Source organism: Pleurodeles waltl, chromosome 2_1, assembly GCF_031143425.1.
Source record: "Pleurodeles waltl isolate 20211129_DDA chromosome 2_1, aPleWal1.hap1.20221129, whole genome shotgun sequence".
NCBI lineage: Eukaryota > Metazoa > Chordata > Amphibia > Caudata > Salamandridae > Pleurodeles > Pleurodeles waltl.
The window spans coordinates 740468772-740493577 of record NC_090438.1 but is presented as its reverse complement, the minus strand read 5'-3'; the positions used below and the strand labels follow the sequence as shown (position 1 = coordinate 740493577).

The 24806-nt window shown below is 46.5% G+C and overlaps 1 protein-coding gene across 2 annotated transcripts in view; it reads right to left on the bottom strand.

The window, feature by feature from the left end:
* The window catches only part of RPP40 (ribonuclease P/MRP subunit p40), a 384234-nt gene that overhangs the window by 189931 nt on the left and 169497 nt on the right, over positions 1-24806 (bottom strand). The gene's annotated exons all lie outside the window — the stretch shown is intronic.

The window sequence follows — 24806 nt, the reverse complement described above, 5'->3', positions numbered from 1 at the left end:
GGGTTTGAGAGGCACAGACACTGAGGATGGAACCATTAATGGAGATACTTGTGGATCTTTGGAGTCCAAAGCTGTGCCAGAGGCAGCTAGAAGAGTTCAGAAAATCTACAGCATGGTCTCTCTATGGGCCTCGACCTGCTACACAGTTGCCAAAGGCAAGGGAAATTCTTTGTGCAACAGGACCAGTTAAGGAACTGGATCTGTGTTTAGGGATCAAAAGTGAGATAGCTTGGCACCCTGATGCCCTCCTCTGTCTTTGGAGGGAGACAGGCCTGATAGGGCTGAGTCCCGGTTTCACTTCTTACGCTTTTTCTTGTATTTTGATTTGGGCTTACCAGACGACCTCGACCAGAGAACCTGTCGTGGGAGCAGCCTTGAGAGCAGAAGAAAGAGTCCACACTCTTCACTTGGAGTAGGACTTATGCAAAAACCACAATTTCTTTCGGTGGCCAGTGATGTACACCTTTGCTTCACAGTCCTGGATCACCTTTGGGTGCCTGAGGATACACTTTACATATGACTTAGAGATGTGTCCCAAGCCAAAACACCAGAGACATGCCTCAAGTTTGTTCGATATCTGTTTCCAGCAGTGATGGAATGGCTTGAATCCTTGAGTTTTCATTGAAAGGCATCATTCTTCCTTATAGACTGGGAAAAATTAGGTAAGGAATTTGTCAACTGACGAAAGGTAGCGGTGAGCCGGATCTGTATACAAAGACAATGAAGGAAAGGAAACTATATCAGAGCCTGGGGTTGGCTCCTATATGTGCCTCTGCTCAGTCACTTCTGGGATAGAACAATGACGACGCAGAGTCACACAACAACAGACAGATGCACATAAGAGCACTACTGTAAAAAAAAAGTCTGAATCAGTCTGATGCCTGGGGGATACTCTAAAGGTGAGGTATCTGTTGATGGAAGTATCCATTAGAAAAAGGATTTCAGTTGTCAGGGTACTAGATATTTCTCCATGGATATTCACTCTGGAAGGAGTCACATTTACAGTCACCATATTCTATTTGTCATTTCTGTATAATCCAAAACTATGGCCCTTATCATGACATTGGCTGTAAATCCTGCTTACCGCCGCAGTGATGGCCGCCAACATACCGCCGCGGAGGCAAACATCCATTCGCCAAATTAAGACACACACACACCAATCTGACAGAATACTGCCACATACACAAATCCGCCAGCCCAAATGTCAGTGCTAAAGTGGCGGTACCAAGACCCATACCGTTACGCCAACAAAACAACACCCACCACATCATGACCCACGAATTTCTATGGCAGACATTCAATGGCGGTAAACAATTGGCAGTACACACGGGTGCGCTCAAAATAGACACCCAAATACTAGACTACACAACATTGGCCAATACCAAAAACACACACCTGACACTAATACATACACCACACCCACAACACTATAAAACACACACCCACGTTACCCACAACCCTTTACGAATACAAATTATTGCCACCAGACTGACACCAAGCCCACTGCGACAACTTGACACACACCACATCCACCCCTCACATACCACACTTCACACACCCAACCACAGTACCCAACACCCACACACATACACACAACACCCACAGATGAGTAGTGGAGGAAATAGTCAGGGTAGAGCCACAGCTGTTTGGAGCACAGGTACAGCAAATATCCATTGCCAGGAAGATGGAGCTATGGCGGAGATTCGTGGACAGGGTGAAAGCCATGGGACAGCATCCAAGAACAAGGGCCGACATCAGGAAGAGGTGGAACGACCTGCGGGGGAAGGTACGTTCCGTGGCAGCAAGGCACCAGCTCACCATCCAGAGGGCTGCCGGTGGACTCCCACCACCTCCCCCACAGCTCACAGCATTGGAGGAGCAAGTATTGGCAATACTGCATCCTGAGGGACTCACTGGAGTTGCCGGAGGACTGGACACTGATGAGTCAACATTTAATACTTATCACACCCCATTATCTGCATGCCAGCTCACCCCCATCACTCCACGCCATCCCACACACTGCACCTACACATGACTAACCCCAATGCTAAGACCTGCATGCTATACCAATACATGGAGAGCCCTCCCAGCCCTGCATGGACACCCATCACAAAAGCGTGCACAGCATAGGGGAGCTAACAATCCCACAATACATCACCATTAACAAACAAAGGTGGCAAGACAACAGCAACGATAGAGGGGAAGCTAGGGATGTACAATGTGTTACAGACATGAACCATAATACATCACTTACATCCCCACAAGTGCCCCAGCCAATGTCAGCTGAGAGGAGGTGCCACGACAAACCAGTCCCCCAACAGAAGATGCCCCCAGTGATGACAGTAACTCTGGACTTCTGGATGAACTACAAGGCCCATCAGGGACCACTGGTCAGTTGGTCACCCCAGCCCACTCCCAGTCAACCACAGAGCTTCCCCCATCAGTATCCAACACCATATCACCCACCCAGGGTCCCCACACCTCAGGCCCCTAGACACGTCAATCAGCAGTGTGCCCACCAGTACAGGGACCCCAGGCCACACCTCGCCCTCAAGACAATCAGGAACCTGGGGTCAGTGGCAGTGGGCACACCGTTCAGGGGACACAGGCACAGGGCAACAGGGACACTAGGAGGACTGCTGTGCACTAGGGGGAGGACAGGCCCAGGGAACCGACTCTCCAGGAGGCACTCACCAAGATCCTGGGGGCATACCAACAATCCCAGGACACGATGGGCCAGATCCTTACCAACATGCAGGAGAACAAGCAGCTGCAGGAGGAACACCATCAGGAGAGCAGGGAGGACTTGCTGGCTCTCAACACCACCATGATCTCCATAGCAGGGGTGCTGGTAGACATGGCCAACATCATGAGGGAATCAACAGCACAACAGCGACAGCACTAACACTAGCCAGTCCATTCACCAGCCCAGCACTTCTGCTGCAGCTAGTGGGCAGGAGGCCCCGCCACAGGACCCACAGGCCACCAGCACCCCTCCCCTGCAGAAGGTGAACCACCCAGCAAACGTTCCTTGCGACCCAGACAGAAGCCAGAGACACTTGCCAAGACCGAGACCACCACCAGGAAATGAGACTCTCCTGATTGTCCCCCTTGTGTCCTATCCAGCCATCTTGTCCACTTTGAACTGCCTTTGCTCCCCTTCCTACGGCTCTTGGACACTGGACCTGTGCTACAAACAGACTGGAACAATAGCCTGGACTTCCCTCCACCTTCACCACATTCCATTGCACTTTTCAGTCAAATATTTACACTACAATAAACACCCTTGAACACAAATTGAGTGACACTGTTTATGTGTTGAAAATATGCAATTATGGGAACAGTCACATCTAGTGCAAATTATCTGAACACTGTGAGAGCATACAAATATGGACCTGTATCTGTCTGTAGTAAACACATCAGGACACTGTTGTCATATCACCAACATCTGTAAAATGACAAGCCATAGGTGACAGTAAGTTGAGATGCAAAGGAAGTGAATGCCTTCATGCTACAGCCACACAGATAAATCAATAGTCAGAGTAATGGTCAGTTCCACTGTCTCACCTATGTGTCATTTGAAGTATTGATGTATAACTGATGTTCTGTTGTCGTCCACATCCTCATCCTCTCTGTCCTCAGGGTCCACTGATGCCACAGGGTCATCTCCAGTTTCCTCCTGCAGAAAAGGTACATGTCGTCTGAGGGACAGGTTGTGCAACATGCAGCATGCCACTACTATCTGGCAGACCTTCTTGGGTGAGTAGCATAGGTATCCACCTGTCAGATGCAGGCATCTGAACCTGCCTTCAGGAGGCTGAAGGTCCTTTCAATTATTCTCCTGGTTCGCCCATGTGCATCATTGTTCTCAGCCCCTGTTCTGGCATTCCTCACAGGGGTCAGGAGCCACGATAGGTTTGGGTAGCCAGAGTCACCTGCAAGTATGAAGGGACAAAAATTAGCCTTACACAATCCTATGGGGATAACATTTGAAGGCATACAAAGACATACATTGGGTGGGTGCTTACCAATTAGCCAAGCTCTGTGCCTCTGTAGTTGGACCATCACATTTGGGATGCTGCTATTCCTCAGAACGAAGGCATCATGCACCGACCCAGGATACTTTGCAGTGACGTGGGAGATGTACTGGCCCGCCAAGCACACCATTTGCACATTGAGTGAGTGGAAACTCTTCCGATTCCTGAACACCTGTTCATTCTGGTGGTGGGGGGGGGGTTGACAAACGCAACCACCCCAATAATATTGGGCATATGTCCCATTGCATAGAAACCCGCTTTCACAGTGGCCAAATCTTCCACCTGAGGGAAAGAAATGTAGCTGCACATGTGTGTCACAAAGGCAGATAATACCCTTGCCAGCACGATTGAGAACATTGGCTGTGACATTTCTGCTGCCAAGCCCACTGTCACTTAGAAAGAACCACTTGCCAGTAAATGGAGCACTGACAGAACCTGCACAAGAGGGGGGATCCCAGTGGGATGATGAATCGCTGATATCAGGTCAGGCTCCAATTGGGCACACAGCTCTGTGATTGTGGCCCTGTCCAGTCTATAGGTGAGTATTATGTGCCTGTCCTCCAGTGTAGCCAAGTCCACAAGGGGTCTGTACATTGGGGTTTGTCTCCTCCTCCTATTCATCCCCAGTAGTAGGTATCTAAGGGACACAAGAGTGAGTATTGTGTCACAATTTGAACAATAGAACCACCACCTCAGTGTGCATGGAGAGGTAATGTGATGGGACCGTAGGAATGGCAATGTATGTGCAATTTTCGGCAATGACGCAGTTATGAAAGATCTGAATGTAGTCCACCACCATAAAATGGCGACCGCCTGTCCTGTATCTCGGGACAGGTGGAAGTGAGGTAACTCTGCCGACGTTGGGCATTGTGGCGGAAGGCGGTCTTGCACCGCCGCGCAATTCCTCATTGGCTAATATGGGGCTCTATGGAGTACAGTGGCCAATGGAGATCAGCGGTGGCAGTAACAGTGTACACTGCGTGGACGTGACGGCCATTTTCTGTCTATTACCTCACTTAATTCCTCACTTTCACAGGACAACACCTACACCGCTTGTGCTGCTGTGACCTGTGTCTTGAACCTAGTATGGCCCGTGTGACGGGGAAAGTGCCCCTGCCTTCACTTCGATGGAGTTGGATCACTCGGTGGATGTGGTCCTGCCCCAATAAGGACAGCTATATAGGCCTCCAAGCCAACAGGTGAGTACACCTTGGCCACAATGCATGTGGGAGGGTTGCATGGAGATGTGTGTGCAGGCATTGTGTCGTTTGTTTGGGGGGGGAGTCTGGTGGCAGTGTACATGGTGTGCGCCGGACGATGTGTGTGCCAATGGATTTGGAAATGAGATTTGTGGGGCATATGTGTGACAGGCTGGTTTGTATGTGTAATGGTGTCCTCCTGTCTGTATTACTTCTGCAGGTCAGTGCCCGTCAAAAGAAGGGATTGTGGTGTGTGGAACCTGGGGGGTCTACAGCAGGCAGAGTACCCACTGCAGGAAATAGTGGGAGGACATAAGAAGCTGGGCACGGAAGACCGTGGAGGCCCTGCTGGGGATGGCCTCCCAACGAGGAAGGGGTGCATGTCGGAACCTGACCCCCCTGATGGCCCGCATACTGGCGGTGGCCTACCCAGAGCTGTATGGGCACTTGAGGGCATCACAGCAGCCACAAGATGGGGGAGTACAGCGGGCATTACTACAATAATTGGTAGGTGGCATGGGATCCGGGCGGTGGGTATGAGTTAGTGGGTGCCCCTTAATTCTAGGACAGACATTGTAGCGTGATCCAGCTCAAGGGTAATGGGTGTATGGCAAATGCAGGTATCCTGGCTTGTTTGCATTCCATGTCAGTCAGGGCTTTGTGGGTCCCAGGAGGGGTGCAGTTGGCAGTGTTTGGCCCTCATCTTGCCGTGGCATCTAACAAATTCAATGCCAGTGCAATGCACAGTGCTCAATCCTGATCCCTGTGTGTGACGGTGCTGTGTATGCCAACTATGGAGTTGGTGCTATGAGTGACACAGGGGTCCCTTTCTCTCCCTCCCCCCTTTCTCTTTCAGTCATCCTGTCCATGTGTGCATTAGCATCATCTGGCAGAGGAGCAGGGACACCGGCGACAGAGGGAGCTGCATCCCACAGGACCCAGGAGGCAGAGTCAACTGACGTCGAGGGAACCAGTGGAACGGAGGTCGAGGGGAGCACCACGGCAGAGACAGGAGGTGACAACACAGACTCCGATTCCTCCTCCGATAGAAGCTCCCTGGTGGTGGCGGACACCTCTGTGACCACCCCAACTGCAGGTACAGAAAACACCCCCGTACCAGCACCGCCCTCCCATTAGCCCCTCAGCGAGTTGCCCGTGCCCACTTAACCAGAAGGGTGGGCATCTCCTTCGCCCCAGGCACATCAGGCCCTGCTCCAATGAGCCCTGCTGCCCTGAGTGAGGAGGTTATTGACCTCCTGAGATCCATCTCTGTAGGGCAGTCTACCATTGTAAATGGCATCCAGGGCTGGCATCCCAGATGCAGCAATGCAATGCATTCCTGGAGGGCATCCATGGTGGATTGGCGGGCCAACAGAGATCGATTCAGACTCTGATTGGCCTCCTCTCCTATGACAGCCATTATCCCTGTTCCTACCACCCCCCCCCTTCTAACTACCACTTCCCATCCGTCTCCTCAACCCCAACCCATCCCATGCACACATACAAAAGAGCATGCACACAAGATAGCACACAAGAGTGGCACAGTCAAACACAGACACCACATGTCAGTCCACAAGCACTCACACAGACAGTTGTACACAGATCCACTGCCTCCACTGTCTCCCTCTCCTCCCTCAGTCACTTCCACGCTCACACCTGCCTGCACTGCTTCAACAGCCACCACCAGCATCACCACACCAAGCAGCATACACACCTCATTAGCAGACACCTCCACAACATCCATCCACGTGTCCCCTGTGTCCTCTCCCACCCTGTCTGTTCCCCCCAAAGGAAACAAACGCAGGCACTCAGACACCCAACAGCCATCGACCTCAGCACACAGCCCTTGCACCCGCACCCAAGTCCAGCAGACGTACTCCTCCAACAACCACACACTCAACCTCCACTCCCATCCCTCCTCCCCAATCCTACCCCACTGTCCCTAAGAAGCTTTTCCTTGCCCAACTTGACCTCTTCCCTCCTCCTCCCCCCGTCCTGCCCGTAAGAGCAGGGTCCCAACGACCCATCCCAGCACCTCAGCCAAACAGTCCACGGGGACAGTGGAGGCACCACCTAGCCGTGGGGGCTGGTAGTGAAGGGTCCCACCCCACCAGCCACAAGAGGTAAGGTTCGCACTCAACCACCAATGACAGAGAAGGTTCCCACTCAACCACCAATGACAGCAGCTGTTCCCACTCAACCACCAATGACAGAGAAGGTTCCCACTCAACCACCAATGACAGAAGAGGTGCCCACTCAATCACCAGTGACAGAAGAGGTTTCCACTCAACCACCAATGACAGTAATGGTTCCCACTCAACCACCAATGAAAGGCAAGAAGCCCTCTCCTCCAGCAGAGGCTGCCCAGGAAACACCTCCTCCAATAGAGGCTGCCCAGGAGACACCTCCCCCAGCAGAGACACAGCAGCCCTCACCTCCAGCAGAGGGCATGTCATCCACCCTCCAGGGACAGTTGTATTAAAAGTCCCCTTCAGAAACAGTGGGCTCAGAGACTGTGACCTTGCACTCCCCACCATTAGGAAAAGGGCATGGTGCCCCCTCCAGAACCAGTGGGCAAGTGAGAGTCTTCAGCTGAGGTGCCCCCACCCCCTTCCCCCTGAGGTGCCTGTCCACTTGTGAGATGTTGCCCCTGTACAGTTTTGTGCAGAGTAAGTCAGGATCAAGTTGTGGGGTACTATTTTTATCAGGAGACTTGGGGGAACACAGAATAACAGAACAAGTGTTATTGCCCCTTGTCTTTCTCTACATTTCTTCCTTCCAAATGTAAGACAGTGTATAAAAAAGACGTCTATTTGAGGAATGCCCTGTAATTCACATGCTAGTATGGACACCCAGGAATTCAGAGATGTGCAAATAACCACTGCTTATCAACACCTTATCATGAGGCCATTTTGGAAATACAAAGGTTTCCTTGATATCTATTTTTCACTCTTTATATTTCACCACATGAATTGCTGTACACTCGGTATACAATGAAAACCCATTGCTAAGTGCTGCTCCTTTATTGGCTCTGGGTACCTAGGGTTTTTGATGAACCAACAAGCCCTATATAACCCTGCAACCAGAAGATTCCAGCAGACTTAACAGTATATTACTTTTGAAAATATGACATCGCAAGAAAAAGTTACAGAGTAAAACACGGAGAAAAATTGCTGTTTTTTTCACCTCAATTTCAATATATTTTTATTTCAGCTGTTATTTTCTGTAGGAAGACCTTGTAGGATCTACACAAATGATCCCTTGCTGAAATCAGAATTTTGTCTACTTTTCAGGAATGTTTAGCTGTCCGGGATCCAGTATTGGTTTCACACCCATTTTTGTCACTAACTGTAAGGAAGCTAAAAGCACAAAAAATAGTAAAAATGGGGTATGTCCCAGTAAAATGCCAAAATTGTGTGGAAAAAATGTGTTTTTCTGATTCAAGTCTGCCTATTCCAGAAAGTTGGGAAGATGGTGATTTTAGCACCGCAAACCCTTTGTTGATGCCATTTTCAGGGGAAAAGAAACACATGTTTTCTTCTGCAGCCCTTTTCCCCCATTTTTCTGCAAAAAAACATAATTTTAGCTGTATTTTGGCTAATTTCTTGGTCTCTTCCAGGGGAACCCACAAATCCTGGGTACCTTTAGAACCCCTAGGATGTTGGGGAAAAAAGTACACACATTTGGTGTGGATAGCTTATGTGGACAAAAAGTACTGAAAACCTAAGCGCAAACTATCCCAAATAGCCCAAAAAGGGCTCAGCAGCTAAGGGGTTAACAATAGATATGACAACAAGGTGCCCCCTCATTTCTTGTTGACTATGACAACAGCAGTATGGTTATGGAACCGCCAGGTTTTCAAAACAATCTGCCTTTCCACACAAATGAATTGAAAATCATCAACAAGCTGTTTAGCTTTTATGTGTCACAGATATAAAGAAAGGCTTCATGGAACCCTTTAGTTGACAGAGAATATAAGAAAAAAACCACAGAGTTGTTAAGCCTGCCCATTCAATAAATAAGATCTAGGTGAGGTGCCGGGGTAGCCACTTCTGGTCAGTGATCAAATAAAAGGAAAAACACTCACATGCAATGGGATGAAAACCACGTGCAATGGGATGAAAACAAATGTATCAACAACTGTACAGATCTTCACTTCCAATGGTTTATAGATAATATAAAATATGAAACTCCACAGCTGACAGCAAATACATGACCTAACAAGCACTGGAACAGAGTTACTATCTGCATGTTCAGTCACTCTAGATTGAGTATCTTGTAACCTTGACATGAGGGTAATGGTCTAATAACCAAGCATGGTTCTGCGATTTAACAAGTTAACAAAAAGAAAATTAATACCTGGTCCATTTACCACTTTAATGAAGAAACTGAGATGTTCACATCCTCTGCATTACATTTGTAATGCAGAGGGAAGAACAGAAAGTCTAAATTAAATATATATATATATATATATATATATATATATATATATATATATATATATATATATATATATATATATATATATATATATATATATATAAAAATACAATTTTAAAAAGAAGGATGGGGACCTCCTGCCCTGGAAAGAGATCCTGTCCATGCCAGAGGGTGGGGTTGATTTGGGGTTTTACCCCCAATCTGCCCTCCCTTTGGGGACAGAATCAGGCTACCCACCCCCCCTCCAAAAGCTCCAGCAGTCTTTCTGCCAGCTGGAGGGTGTAGATTACTCCCAATCTGCACGCCTTGAGAAAGCCCAGTAGACATTATGAAATATATATGTGCATACACACATATATATATACATATATATACAATCCACAACACCCCATGGGGCTTAAAACATCCCAATCCCCATGACAAACAAGAAGAAATGTTTTCACATATGGCCCAACAGAAAGAGTAATCCTCCTAATTCTGCTTTCCCTGCATAACAGAAAGACTGGCTACTGCCCAGCCATGGAATATTCAGCTCAGTGCCAGGATCGGCAAACCCCGCAGTCCACTGTATTTCTCACTTTTTCCCCTGATGGTCTGCCTACTCCAGTGATGGGCAGATATATGGTAAAAACCCAATCTGCCTACCTCACAGGCTGAAAGCCCAACAAACTTCCAGTTGTTCTGCTCAGCTTCAAACTAAGAGGGAGTGAGGCTAACGAATGCAAAGAATGCAGCTCTCTTAGCCTATGTAATTCATTTATTAAGGCACTTCCCAGGTCTCAAACGGGGGCATACAAAAATATTAACGTGAGCATGTAACTTGAATGCAGTAAAACACGTGCAGATACTAAAATAATCACAGCAGTTGAATAAGAATAGGCAGAAAATGTGCATTACATAAATAATGAATATGTATTCAGTGAATATACATACACACACAGGCACGCACACACACACACACGCACACGCACACACACACACACACACACAAAGATAGATAATTAAGAACTAAAAATGCACCACCATGGGGATCGAATCCGACATCATCCTTGTCCTTGCCAACGTCAAGCTGTGGAACCCTGGACAGCTGAGACAGGAGAAATAGTCCCCAATGGGACTCATGAGCAGTGCATCCACCCTCCCAATGAGTTCCTTTCGCCTCAGTGCCAACCTCCCCCACCTTATATACCTTAAACAAACTCAAGAGGAAGGTTCTGGTAACCTTTCTGCTCCCTTTGAGTAAGTTGTGAAATTCAAGCACTGGCTGTACTAAAACACCCAGAAGAACTGGCCAGATCCCAATGTGCATTCCCAAGACTGAGCCGTACCTTTCTCTGCTATAAACATTCTCATCCTAGTACACTCTTATCACCTTCACATCCCCCATAATATGTTCCTTTCTCTGGTGAGAAGAGTGAAAACACGTTCAATGTAGAAAACAAGCTGTGCATGGAAAAATACCTGTGCCACCGATGTGACAGCATTTGAAGCTAAGCACAAAATGGAGTCAGTGGTCAAGATGGAATCGGTGGTTAAAACCAGATAGCATTACACCAGTAAAAAGGTGACAAAAGGTATGGGGAGGAGCGCTGAGCCATCTTAGCATCAGTTCCCTGGGACCAGTCCGTATTTCTGCCCCAAGGGGGAAGCAGAATAGTGGTTTACCCCCTCTCTCTGCCAGCCCACATGTCCAAACTAAACCAAAAGAAATCCCAGTTTCCCCTCACTTGCCACTGTGAATATCTGCACTGGTCAGTCTTTGGGTCTGCTGGCAACCAGGGAACCCTCTCAACCTAAAGCATTTCTGATATCCATGTTGGTGTGTTTTGCATAGATCTCGGCAAATGTTCTTGCCCATAATGCCCTGCCATTGTTACGGGATGGGTCAAAACAAGGCTATTTTTCCCTTATTTATGCAACAGAGGACTGGGTGGCTTCATGTCAATGGCACAGTCTTATCCCTCTGCACTGAAATACTGTCTCCCACGTGTGGGTGTACCTAATGAATGTCACTGGAACGAACCAAAACTATAAACATATGAAAAACTAATTGGCACCACAATGACTTCTCATGTTCCAAGTTTTTAGTAGTTTCTAGTGCAGCTGATAGGTCCAGCCATAGAAACAGCTTAATGTTTTTATAAGACGACGTGTGGGAAAACAGAATATTAGAATATTGGTTACTTTATGCAAAGGCTTTATGAATCATATAACAGAATGAGTAGCACCAAATTCAGAGTTGTACAAATAACCACTATTCCTAAACTCAGTACCTTGGACACTTAGGCACCTTTGTGAAATGCACAGTTTTCCTTTACATCCATTTTTCATTCACTGGGTTTTCCAATATAAACTGATGCAAATTCGGTACACAATAAAAATCATTATTAGCTGCAGCTCATTTGTTGGCTCTGGTTAACGTGTGTTTTGGACAACCAATGAGCACCATACATGCCAACAACCAGAAGGGTTTGGCGGATATAACAGTATATTAAATTACTTATATAAATCGGCCATCATTCAAAACGATTACAGAAAATACTTTGTAACCTATTTCTCTGTTTTCATACAATTTTACTTATCTTTTCACTATCTTTTTAGGAAAACAAAATATGAAGGTTTAAGTGCAAAGGAGCAATACCAGGTAAGGGGTTAAAAACGACTTAGATCTCATATGCATCATTATTAACACAGCTGTTAAAACTGCTTTTCCTTTCTGATGTCAGATTAAAATGAAAGAAAACAAATAATGCAGTTCTAAGATCAAATGCAAATACATGAAAGAAGCAATCGCAACAGCTATAAAGTCAACACATCCAATGAAATAGAAGCAAGTAAGGAATACAGAACCACCACATGAAATGTTGACACAGTTTAGTGATTTAACAAGAGAAACAGACTGCACACTCATGATGCGATGGCAATGAAAGCAGAACTAAGATATGAGGTGCTGCTAGATATGAAGTCCTCAGCTGGATCAGTTCTGAAGCAGTTTGAACTGCCTGGGACCGCACAGGTGTATGTGCTTTTACAGGGACAGAGGGCACACTAGGTGTTTGGTGAAGAACAAAACAGATTGAACTATGCAGTGATCTGAGCCACATACAGAAGCATACGAAGAGCCAGTCCAGATTTTGTAACTGGACATAGCCTAAGTCACAAAGCAGCACAGCAGTTGCAGGAGAGAACCGCATAAGCACAAACAACGCAAGGGTAAGCAAACAATCCCTAAACTTCTCCCAAAGAAATGGGTTCACAGCAACAAAGAAACTATTCTTCTTATAATTAGGGAAGGCATTAAATTATACTTTAAAATTACATAAAAAATACTTTTAAGTTCATACTGAGGAGAATGAAATTGTTCGCAATGGGAAGAAAGGAAAATGTTACTTACCATTAGATATCTGTTCGTGGCATGTAGTGCTGTAGATTCAATGCTGTGCATAAGCTCGCCATCTAGTGTTGAGCTTGGAGTAGTACAAGAAAGTTTTCGAGTCATGGGATCAAGTGACTCCTCCTCTCGGGTGATACTGCGCATGGGCATTGAGTCCTTTGTTAAATTGTTTGTCCGCAGGCGGGAGAGTGTAGAAGTGAAAAGAGTATAGTAGGATATCAGAGATGTCCATGCAATGTATTTGTATTTACATATATGTGTGTGTGTGTGTGTGTATATATATATTAAATTGCAATCTGTACACACTTCCGGGGAGGAGGGAGGGTGCATGTGAATCTACAGCACTACATGCCACGAACAGATGTCTACTTGTAAGTAACATTTTCGTTTGATGACATGTGTAGCTGTATATACACATGCTGTGCATAGACTGTAAAACAGTCCCCCCCCCCCCCCCCATAAGTGGTGGCTAGTGTGTAGGGGTTGCAATTGTTTGAAAAGTTTTTTTTTTTTTAAGTACAGCCTGTCCAATATTTGCCCGTTGTCTGGCAAAGACATCTACACAATAATGTTTATTAAAGGTGTGTGGTGTAGACCATGTTTCTGCTTTACAAATATCTGCCATTTGTATGTTGCCTAGAAAAGCCATGGATGCACCTTTTTTCCTAGTGGAATGGCTCTAGGTGATACAGGTAATTGTCGTTTAGGTTTTGTATAGCAAGTTTGAATACATTTGACTATCCATCTTGCTATAGTTGTTTTAGATACTGGGTCTCCTTTATATGGTAGTGAGAAAGTTACAAATAGTTGTTTTCCTAAAATGTTTTGTTCTGTCTATGTAGCACATAGACATCTAGAGTATATAGAACTCTTTCTGCTACTGAATCTGGTTTTGGGAAGAAAACTGGCAGTTCCATTGTTTGATTATTATGAAATTGTGAAATGACTTTCGGAAGAAATTTTCGATTTGTTCTTAATACAATTTTTTCTTTGTGAACATGAAAGAAGGCTTCTTCTAAGGATAGTGCCTGAAGTTCACTAACACGCCTGAGAGATGTGATAGCAATTAAGAATGCTACTTTCCATGAAGGGTATAGTAATGGGCATGGATGTAGTAGCTCAAATGGTGGAGACATGAGTCTTGTGAGTACATTGTTTAAGTTCCAAGATGGAGCTGGAGGAATCTTTGGTGGAATTATTATTTTTAGTCCTTCCATAAATGCTTTGATAACTGGAATTCTAAATGAAATATGTTGTCTATTTTGTAGATATGCAGCTATAGCAGCTAAATGTAAACAAACAGATGTGCAGGCCAAATTTGCCTTTTGTAAATGTAATAAATATTGCACAATGTCCTGTACTGTTGGTTGAAGAGGGTCAATATTTTTGGTTTGAGAGTAACAAACAAAACGTTTCCACTTTGCTGCATAGCACTGTCTAGTGGTAGGTTTGCATGCTTGTTTTAGGATATCCATACATTCTTGTGGTAAATGTAAATATCCAAATTCTATGACCTCGCAGAAATGCATTTCTACAACGGAGGATGAACTGGCCACCCTAATAAAATCGGGTCTCTAAACTTACATCCTCTGTGGCTCTATTGCACGAACGAGCGGAAGATATGGAGAACTGGGCAAAGCGTAACAATTTGCGCCTGTTTGGCCTGCCCGAGAATTTGGATGATCCTGATCTGGCCATGGCCCTCGAGAGGTGGTTTCGCTCGTTGGGTGCCTGCAGAGAAACTATCCTCCACATTCATTATAGAACGGGTGCATCGCTCCCTGGCACCTTGGCCGCCTGTAGGCGCTTCGCCTCACCCGTTAATCCTGAAGATCCTGAACATTAGGGACCGTGAGGCAATACTGCGCGAGGCTAGGGCCCAGCGGGATCTCTGCTACCAGAACTCTAGAATCCTGATCTTTCCAGCCTACTCTAGGGCAGCGCAGCACAACTGCAAATCCTTCAAGGCAGATAGATAGAAATTGCTGGCGCTGAGTGTCCGATACATGCTGCTCTTCCCAATTCCGCCTGAAAGTAGTTTTTCAATCTAACACATTTTATTGAGACTCCAGAGCAGACGTGGAAATGGGCAGCTGAAAAATGCACCTTGAAAACCCCAGAGCCGAAGGAGGGGCTGGAGGGAGGCTTTGGAGACCCCGGGGGGAACCTCACTGCCGGCCCGATCATGGAAGAAGCACTCCCACTCGCGGAAGTTGCAAGCTGATCATGGTGAGTAATGTGGATGGCCTTGCTGTCATGTTAGGTGTGATTGGAGACAGGCCTTGATTCTGCCTTGGTGGCCACACCTGCCCTCTTTGACTCAACAGAGGAGATGCCGGCTCTCGTGAACTGACCATGGGCAATGCTGGACCGATACAGGATGACCCATAAACTGGGGCCTGAGCCGGAATTTACGGTAGCCGCTGGAACTGCTAGGCCTGGGGTGGCTTCCACGACCCAAGTGACTGCATTTTTTTTTCTTTTTCTGTTGCTCAATCTGAAGCTGTCAGGAGACACATCCATATCGAAGGCATGATTGGCGGTGATGACCCCCGAAACGGAGTAGTTTTAGCTTGATGGTTAATTCCAAGATGCACTGGGTATCGGCAACAGATACTTCAGGGGTAGAAGTATAGGGTGGGGGGTTTTGGAGGGGTTCATGGGAAGTTGCGTTATGTTGCTATGTTTGCTTTAACTGTTTGTTTTCCAGGTTAGCTGTGTTCACAGTGAGTACTATGTTCGATGACACGTTGACGCTGTATGCCCGTGGTAGTCCACGTGCTCAGCAGCCTCGGTCTCACCCAGGAGTGCGGCCGAGCCCAACACTCATGTACAACCCAACACCATGCCCACGGTACTCTCCTGGAATATCAACGGTCTGCTGGACAGTACTAAGAAATACATAAAAAGGTAACACCCAGGTGTTGTCCTCCTGCAGAGGACCTAGCTGGTGGGTACCCAGTGCGCTTTTTTAGTCTCTTTGGCTATGATTGGTTTTACCATTGTGGATTTTTCCAGAGGCTCGAGGGGGCTAGACTTTATGCTCCATAAATCTTTGCCCATGCTGGTGGGCAAGACCATGCTGACTCCCAGGGGCGGTACAACGGCATAGAAGGCCACATGGCTGGTAAACAGATAAACCTGATTTCTTGTAATGTTCCTCCGCAGATGCTATGTCCCACACTGGCAAGGCTACAGACCCTACTGTTGACCCTCCTACAGGGTACTACGATTATAAGGGGCAACTCCAATGCGGTCCCAGATCCTAGCTGGGACACTTCCATTGAACCTCGCCCTGGCCGATGGTCTGGATCGACACGCTTGGACCCTATCTGGGACACTTCCATTGACCCTCGCCCTGGCCGATGGTCTGGATCGACACGCTTGTCAGCATGGGCAGACTCCCTGGGACTCTGCTATGTGTGGCGTTCTTGGCATCCACAACTGAGAGCATTAGCCCACCAATCTGCGGCTCACCACACAGAAGTGTGGAAAGACCGGTTATGGCTCCTGGCAGTAGACCTCTTGGCCTTGACTGTGGTCCAGATTCTCGCCTGCGGTATATCTGAGCATGCTCCCATCATGATGAGCTGGAGCGCCCCCCTCACAAACTCAGCGCCCACTGTGGCACTTTAGCGCATGGTACTTGAAAGACCCTGAGTGTGCTGACTTTATAGACCAAGAACTACAAAATTATTTCAGGGAGAACTCTGGGTCAGTATCGTCGGCAATGGTCTACTGGGCGGCCAGCAAACCCTCCCTAAGGGGAATCATAAGGATATGTCAGACGGTGAGAAGCTCAGCATATTCAATGTATAACTGGGTTAGGGAACAGAATAGCAGACCTGGAGAGTCAGGTTCTGCGGTCAGACGGGGGAAGAGTTGGGGAGACAGCTGGTGCTCTTATGCATGGAATTTCAGCTGGTGTCCCTCGCGGAGGCCAGACAGTACTGGCAGGCCTCGATTCAGAAAGTGTACGAGCTAGGTGATAAGACCGGGAAGCGGCCATATTGGTTGGTGACTTGCAACGTATCAGCCCAGGTGGTACCGCTTATCAGGGACCGGCTTGGTTCTGTGCAGGAGAAGCTGCAGGCGGTTGGCCACACTTCTGCCTCTTAGATCTTTATGCACACGTCCCCCAACCTCCAGAGGAACAAGAGAACCCCCGTCCTGGGGGATATTCCACTGCCCTCCATTCCATCCTCTTTGGCCAAAGAACTAAATCTTCCTCTGACAGAGGAGGTGGTGGAAGACACTGTCTCAGACCTTCAGTCGGGGGAAACCTTTGGCACAGATGGGTATCCCATTGATTTTAAGAAGTTCCGTTCACACTTGGTGCCCTATATGTTGAACACTTATAAAGAGGCACTCCAATGCGGTTCATTCGCACCAGGCCTTGACTAAGCCAGGATCATGGTCATACCCAAGGGTGACCTGCCCCTGGACCAATGTTCATCTTATTGTCCCATTTCACTGATCAACGCAGATTTAAAAATATATGCAAAGATTCTTGCGACCCTATTTGTCTGCTCATTGCCCTAATTGATCCACCCTGATCATTGCAGGTTTATACTAGGCAGGAGCACGCGTCACTGCATACGACGGGTCCAGGTGGCACTTTCGCAGTAGGAGAGACTGGAGGGCAGATTGGCACTCCTGTGGGTAGACGTTCATAAGACTTTCAATACCCCAGCCTGGAACTTCCCAGAGGATGTCCTGGTGCGCATGTGCTTTGGACCAACATTTCAGAAAATGGTCCATCTTCTTCACCACAACCCGACAGCCCAGGTGCAGGTCAATGGCATTATGTCAGACCCCTTACTCATTTAATGTGGGACACATCAGGGATGCCCCCTCTCCCCTCTGCTGTTCGCCCTGGCCATTATACTGATGGCATGCCTTTTACGCTGTGACTTGTTGATCAGTGGCTGGAGATGGGGGGGAATCGGCCAGGAGGATTGTGTCTCTATGTATGCTGACGACATTCTGGTATTCCATGGGGATCCCCAGAGCTCCGGACCCCGGTGTCTTGAACTCCTGACCCTATACGGCGAGGCCTCACGTCTGTGGCTGAATCCCAAGAAGTCGCTACTAGTGGAGGTGGGAGGAGATGTGGAGGGACAATATCTGGTGTCCGGATGTCCCAGTGAGGCGAAATGCTTTTATATATATATGGCTGCCCAGTTAGTACAGGTCAACAACTAGTTCACTGGTGGGTGGAATGACCCGGCTTATTACCTAGAACTCTAACACCTGGGATTCAATGGCCTATTGGGTCTGCTATACGGTGGATCAATCCCGCAGACCGCCCCTGACTGCACCCGGGTGGCAGTGCGGTGTTGGAGGGCAGCCCTGAGACTGATGGGCTGGGATCGACGCCTTAAACTGAGACCCTTATAGCTGGGCACATGGTTGCGACAGGTGCCTCGAATGGAGGGCTTTAGGCAGTGGGACAATATTTGGAATTACCTACCTTAGAGACATGTAAGATGGTGATCACTTGACATCTTTCCAGTGGAGGAAAGTACCCTCTTTCTGGAATGGTTACCCCCACTTTTTGCCTGTTGTCAGTGTGTTTTGACTGTGCAATGGGATCCTGCTAACCAGGACCCCAGTGACTATGCTCTCTCCCTTTAAACTTGGTTGCTTGGACCACACACACCACACATTTGGCATACTGGTGCCCCCTTGTAAGTCTCTAGTATACGTACCTAGGGCATTCGGGTACCAGGGGGTCCCCCTTATTGCTTGCAGCATGTACTATGCCACCCATGGAGAGCCCATGCAAAGTATTTCTGCAGGCCTGCCATTGCAGCCGGCGTAAAAGGGTTCATGCACCCTTTTCACTACAAGTCACTACAACAGGTTGCAGTAAGTCACCCCTATCATAGGCCCTCTTAGCCCAGAGGGCAGGGTGCAAGTACCTGTGTGTGAGAGCACCCCTGCATGAGCAGAGGTGCCCCCAGTACCCTAGCTTCATTATCATGGACTTCTTGAGTGCAGGGATGCAATATTACACATGTACTGGACATAGGTCACTATCTATGTCCAGCTATATAATGATAACTCCGAACCCAGGCTTGTTTGGTATTAAACATGTTGGAATAATACCCCAATACCACTGCTCGTATTGGAAGTATCATTCCATGCACTCTTTGGGCTCCTGAGAGGACCCCCAGCATTGCTCCTACCAGCTTTCTGGGGTTTTCCAGGTAGCCCAAGCTGCTGTCACATTTCAGACAGGTTTATGCCCTCCTGCTGCTTGATCAACTCAAGCTCAGGAAGGCAGAGCAAAAGATTTCCTCTGGGAGAGGGGGTAACACCCACTCCCTTTGGAAATAGGTGTTACGCGGCTTGGGAGGGGTAGTCTCCCCAAGCCACTGGTATGCTTTTAAGGGCACATTTGGTGCCCTCCGTGCATAAACCTTTCCAGCCCCTACTCTGGTGTGAAACCGGACAAAAGAAAGGGGAGTGACCACTCCCCTGTACATCAACACCCCAGGGGCGGTGCCCAGAGCTCCTCCAGAGGGTCCCTTGATTCTGCCATCTTGAATCCAAGGTGGGCAGAGGCCTCTGGGAGCATCTGAGTGGCCAGGTAAGGGAGGTGACGTCAGAGCCCCCTCCTGATAGGTGGTCACCTGGCTAGGTGACCAAATCCCCCTTCCAGAGCTATTTGGGGTCTCCCTCTTGGGTGGGTCCTCAGATTCAGCTTGCAAGATTCCAGCAGGACTCCTCTGCAACCTCTACTTCAACTTCTGACCACTGGAACAGCGGCTGGACCCTTCAGGAACCAACAATCTGCATCCATGATGAAGACGCTCCTTGCAACATTATTTCAACGGCTCCTTCCACCTTCTGCAACATTTGCCCTGGCTGTGCATCCTCTGAGGGTGGCAAATCTTCAGTCTGAATGATAAGGAAGAAGGAATTTCCCTTGGGGTTAAGGAGGCACTCCCCTGCATCCGCAGGCACCGACAGCAATGACGACCGGCTGCGTGGATCTCCTCTCATCCTGAGCTTTGTGGATCCTGCATCATGGGTGGTGTCTGGAGTGGTCACCTTGGTCCTCTCTGGTCCAAGCTGTCCAACTTTAGTGGAGGGAAGGTTATCGTGCAGTACCCCTGTGCACAGTGTCTCGTGCAACTACCAAAGCTTGTTGGCATTTCCTCAAAGGGATCTTCAGGCTCCGTGTAGCCCTAGCCCCCAGCACTTTTCCCTGCGATGCACAGCCATCTGTGTGCTTCTCCAACGGCGTGGGACCCTTCTTCAGTTGTGCTGCGTGGGCTCCTTTGCGACTCTTGGGTCCTCGTCCAGTGGGTCTTCTGTGGGGGCTGCCTTTTCTCCTGTGGACTCTCTGCCTTGATGAGGGTCCCCTGAGGCCCTCCCACCCCTGTGGATTGAGTCCTCCTGGACCTTGCTGGTCCCCGGCAGCGCCACTTTTCCTCTACACTGACTTTTGCCCTTGCCAAGGCTTGTTGGCGGCTTTTCCACGACACAGACAGACTGCAACCTTACATCCGGCATGGGACGTCGACTGCATCCCCCAGGAACTCTTCACTGACTTCAGGGCTGCATTGCTGCCGGTCTTTGTCTTACCGTCGACCAACTCCTGCAACCACAGACAGGTGGGTATTGGCTCCTGCAACTCTGGACTTGGTCCTCTCCTTTTTCTGGTCTTCTTTTTCAGGAATCCAACACTGGTTTCTTGCAGTCTTGTCTGGGTGTTGCATTAATCTTCTTTCTAGTCCTTTTGATGGTTTGGGGAAAATCCAGTAACCTACTCCTTTCTTCCTGGTTGCTGGGGGGGAATTGTGTTACTTACCGTTGGAGTTTCCTAGTTCTCCCAGCTCCCCTCTACAGATTCTACTTACCTAGGTGGGGTCCTGCATTCACATTTCATTTTTTAGTATATGATTGGGCTCCTGCCAGGGTCACTACTGTCTATTGCTATTGCACTGTTTTTTATTGCTGTTTATGCCTATTTCGGATTACTAGCGTACATATTTAGTGTGTTACTTACCTCCTTTTTGAAGTGTTGCCTATTTAGTACCTTTTGGTAATTGTGTACTAAAATAAAGTACCTTTATTTTTGTAACACTGTGTATGTGCTGTGTGACTACAGTGGTACTGCATGAGCTTTGCATGTCTCTTAGATGAGCCTTGGCTGCTCATCCACAGCTACCTCTAAAGAGCCTGGCTTCTAGACACTGTCTACACTACACTAATAAGGGATACCTGGACCTGGTATAAGGTGTAATTATCTTAGGTATCCACCACACGCCAGGTCAGCTTCCTACATCCAGCAGCTGAAGGACCAATATGCCCTGGCCAATACCCAGTTCTTTCACTTCCTCCAGCTGCACCACACCCTACAAGGCCACCTACCGTCTGATTTGTCCCTTCCGGATCCATAGACCTCTTGAGGTTAAATTCCTTATGGGCAACCTGGGGAAGGGAGCCATTACTCAGATTTATTGTTCGTTGCTTACTAATACCTCTGACGGCCTTGCCAGACTGCGAGACAGATGGACAGCTTGGGTGGGAGAGCTGGATGAAGACGACTGGAGGGACGTGTACCTTGCACCTAGAGAACTGGCTATATCCACATGCCGGAGGATGGTACAGATCAATTACTTCCATATGACATATTTGTCCCCATTGCGCCTACAACGCACATCTCCGGCAACGCCTCCTGGCTGTCTGAAATGTGGTCATCTAGAAGGACACCTTCAGCATGTAGCCTGAGAATGTCCGGGGGTGCGCCCTTTCTGGGAGGTGGTGAAACTGGAGATTTCCGGGGTTCTGGGTCATCCGATTGAGTTGACTGTTAAGGTGGCACTGCTGGGGCTTCTGGAGGAGTTGGATGGATCAAGAGCAGACTGAACCGTTGTGGGGGTTGCACTTCTATAGACAAAGACATTGTACAATTATGGAGAAACCCTGTGGCACCATTGTGGTCTAAATGGCAAGCTGGGGTTGATTGGTGCTCTCAATTAGAAAAGTCGCTATATGAAGCACAGGACTGCCCTCGGAAATATGAGAAGATCTGAGGAAATGATGGACTTACCATGGATTGCCCTCCTGAGTGGAATGATTTGGTTACTGTGGGGGTGGGTAGGGCTGTCATCAAATGTATTTATCTGTTTTTACTGATTGAACTGATATGTGCTCGCTCTCTTGTTCTACTATTAAAAAAAATAATACTGGTTATATTAATAACAAAATATATATATATATATATATATATATATATATATATCAGTGGGTTTTCAATTTTAATTCTTTAATTTCTAACCATAGCTACACTTGAACTCTCTATTTATAGTTATGGTGACCAGATTTTTTTGATTTTTGTCTCTCTATAAAACTTTTGACAAACATTTGACAAATGTGCGTGAAACTTTGCAGACCAGCTACCCCAGTGTCATTTATGGTGGACTGAAATTTTCGAGGCGTTTGATCTAGGGGGTGCAATGAAAAAAAAAAAAGAGGTCCCAAGACAGACTTCAAATCCAATGCATTTTCCAAAGACCTTTATATTTCCATAGCGCAAAAACCATGAGATGGATTTTATGAAATTTGGCAGTACTACATATTAAGGGGCACAAATGATTCTGCCGGGTACTGCAGGTAGGGTAAATAAATGTTAAGTTATAAGGTTTTTCAACTTAGTGATATCTTGCAGCACAGTATTGCCAAAAGTAGGAAGGAAGCCCAACAAATAAACTATACTGCATATGTAAAGTTTCAGATTTACTACGTGAATAACTGAAAGACCCATTCATGGTCAGATGCTAATGGAAACCTATAAGTAAATACATAACACAGAATACATCGTAATCTACTTAAGTTTTCTTTGCATGCTCTCTGGCTCACAAAATACAACTGGCCCAACAAGCCAAACAAAAAACATCTTTCTTATGTACCCCTGTGCAACAAAATGAAAAATTGACCTAGCAGCAAAACATCTAAACTACACTACTATTTGGAAGGCATCATATTTGGCCACTAGGCAAAAAAATAATGATCTAAATTTTTATAATAGTGTGTGTGTGTGTATATATATATATACACATATATATATATATATATATATATATATATATATATATATATGTATGTAGCACAATCCTTTAAACAAATAAATATTAGAACAGAATACATCCTACTCTACATAAGTTATCTTTGCATGTTCTCTGGCTCACAAATTAAAAGTGGCCCAAGAAACCAAAAAAAACATCTTTCTGATGCACCCCTGTGCAACAAAATGAAAAACAGTACTAGCAGTGAGCCACACAAACTAGCCGGAGGACATGATGATTGGCCAGTAGAAAAAAAATTATCATCTCAATTTTTAGAACAATAACAATGACAATGTTTCATTAACCTTGGCCTTCATATGTACACAATTCTACTACACCTAGCAAGGAAGTCCAAGGAATAAACCAGACAGCATTTGTAAAGTTACTACATGCACAACTGAAAGACCATTTTAGGTCACATGCTAATAGAAACTTATAAACAAATACACAACGAACATAATACATCTTAGTTTACATACGTTGTCTTTGCATGCGCTCTAGCTTATAAAATAAAAATATGCTCTACAAGCTAAAAAAAACATCTTCCTAATGTACTCCTGTGCAACAAAATGGAAAAGTAACCTAGCAGTGAGCTTCACAAATTACTATATGGAGGACAGGATATTTGATTACTAGTAAAAAAAAATTAAAAAAAATCTTAATTTTTATAATAACTACTGGCTTTCATTCACTTTGGGTTTCATACACAGCACAATCCTACTAAATATAGCAAGGAAGCCCAAAAAAGAAACTAGACTGTATATGTAAAGTTTCAGAATTATTACGTGAACACCTAAAAGACACATTTATGTTCACATGATTATGTAAACCAATAACCAAATGCATAACAAAAACAATAGATAAAAAGAAAGAGGTCACATTAAATATAATTGCCAATGTGTAGCTATGGTTACTACTCCCAAAAATAGGAATTTCTCGGATATTACCTCCCTAATGACTTTCCTCACATTTGATAAATCACCAAAAACCTGTCCAGACCTATCGCATTTTCTACATTTTGAGATGATGTAAATTTTTGTGGTGAATCATTAAGGGGGTGCAGAGATAAAAGGGTGTCCCAAAACGTGTTTTTCCACCAACGCATTTTCCATACACTATTGTGTTTGATGTAGTGCAAGACGTAGAGTTTCATGAAATATGGCAGGGTTAAACATTATGGTGCAGAGATCATGCTTTTTGGATACTGCAGGTATGTAAGGTAAGTAATTTTTTAAGTTATAAAGCACTTAAACTTAGTAACATCGGTCACTGTGGTCCTTCTGCAGAATTTCACTACATTTTGTGAAACTACTGTGGTACATGTTGATAAACTTATTAAAAAATGTGTATTAAAAAAAACTTAAATTTCCCTGCCTATTACCACTTTAATAAAGTGGTAATAGGTAGGGACCTACTACTTACCTATATCTAAGGTCCTCCACCGCACGCTATTCCAATGTATGCCAATTACTGGAACGCTACTCCACTCTATGCCACTTGAGTGTATCGCACTCTGCACCACTTCATTCTATGCTATTCGATTGGACCCCACTCCAATATACGCTACTCCAGTGTATGCTGTAATACTCTATCCCACGCCACTGTACGCCACTCCAGTGTGCACCACTCCATTATATGCCACTACACTGTATGC